Below are 1,985 nucleotides of genomic sequence, written 5' to 3'. Positions count from 1 at the left end.
GATTTTAATAAAATCCAATGATCGGGGATGGAATGATTACTATTGTTTCTTCCATGGAAAGGAAATGTTCACGCCCGAAGCCGATAGGTTTCCTAGTAGTTGGAGGGTATTAGGTAGGTGTCTCATGCTAGATTATCATACTTATTTATCTTATGTCTTTTGTTTCCAACCCATTAAAATTCTAATGTTTGTGTTTTTCTTTTTGTAGATAAAAAATTGGCGGCACTCCCTATTCTGTCGTACCATAGTGACAAGAATTTGAAGAAAATTTTAGCGATCCCAAAAAATGAACGAAGATGGAAGAACTTGTTGAAGGAATCAAATTTGAATTCCAGTTTTCTTTGGAGAAAAGTCGAGGGGCAAAGTGAAGGTAATCTTCTTATTGGATTGGATGGTTTTATTCCCGTTTTGTTTTTGTTGAAGTGAGCTTTAGAATTGATTGGTATCAAGTTTACTCTTTTTAACTATTGGTCAGTATAAGAACGTAATCGGGAAGATAAGTATTCGAAAAGGATGTCATTCAAAATTCCTACCGGTCCTGATGCCTTGGAGAAAGCCTTCAGTAAACCATGTGCCCTCAAGGATTACTACCCCTTCAAGGGTCACCGAAGGAGGAGGATCGAGCAAGAGTCAGAGGGTTGATTTTGATGATGAGAGAGAAACATCACCGTCATTATTCCAAAGACTACTTGTGTGTATTCGAACCCTTTCTCAATTGAAGGATATGTCGAAGCCCTCTTGTGTCCTTGTTATGAGATTCGTTTGAAGGAAATGGGATCCGTCGAGTCATCCAATGATTTGGTGTCTAGAGCCTATCATGTAGGCATTCTTTTCACTTATTTCATTTTTTGTATGTTTTGTTTGCACTAACTCTTGTTTGTTTTTTTATAGATGATCTCTAATGAAGTTTATATTAAGCGAGACAATCAATGCCTTGGAAGGGAAAACTGTGATCTTAGGAAGTCTAACACTAAGCTTAGGTTGGGTCTTACGAAAGCTGACAAGAAACTTAAGGCAAGTAAAGAATTAAACGAAGAGTTAAAGAGGCAGTTAAAGGATAAAGAGAGCGAACTGGCTAAGGAGAAGAAGAATTCAAAGGATTTATGTGCTCAGCTAGGGACATTGTGGTGAAGGCCATGTGGAATGCTCGTAAGGAACTGCAAACAAAGTTCAAAGAAGGTAAGTCTAAGGATTGGAAGATAGATGAAGAGTTGGAACTCTACAATGGTATGTTTAAGGATGAGGCTAGCCCTGCTGATGGGGGATCTATTGGTCCTGGGTTTGACATGAGTATTCCTCAAGACGGGGAATGGGGCGACCAGATCGTCGAACCCGCTATTGGGGATATTGTTGAGCATCAATCCCTTGTTGATTCTTAGTAGTATGTTGAGCGTTGTGCTTAGTTGAACAATGTTTAATTTGTCAACACGTAGTTTGTTTTGATGCTTAGATTTTTTTTGGTTTAACATTGTGATGTTGTTTGTTGAGCCTTGTGATGCTCTTCATTGAGCCTTTTGAATATTGAACAATGCTCTTTATCATATTGTTGAGGCTTTTGATGGTTGAACTATGCTCTTTATTACATTGTTGAGCCTTTTGAATGTTGAACCATGCTTTTCACTATAGTTGAATGTTGGTAGTCAACTATGATTGATGTTCAATGAATATCATAGAAATTGACCAAGTATAAAGTGGTTGTAATCATGGTCCTCTACCAGGTGATTTGTGATTATCTTAGATGACACCCTTGGTAGCATTCTACAAGGATGTCAGGCATTAGGCGTTAAATAATATTTATTCACCATTCATTTATCCAGGATCCATTCATAAGTCTAGAGACCGTCGCGTGCCGGAAAGTGCCTATATATGGCCATACATTCATAAGGAGTGTCAAACTAGGACCACTCATTTGTCCGGGGACTGTCACGTAACAAAGAGTGCCAATCTAGGGAAATCCATATGTCTTGGGATGGTCACGTAACAAG

This window comes from Humulus lupulus, chromosome X, assembly GCF_963169125.1.
Source record: "Humulus lupulus chromosome X, drHumLupu1.1, whole genome shotgun sequence".
Lineage (NCBI taxonomy): Eukaryota > Viridiplantae > Streptophyta > Magnoliopsida > Rosales > Cannabaceae > Humulus > Humulus lupulus.
Note: the sequence above shows the minus strand (reverse complement) of the source record.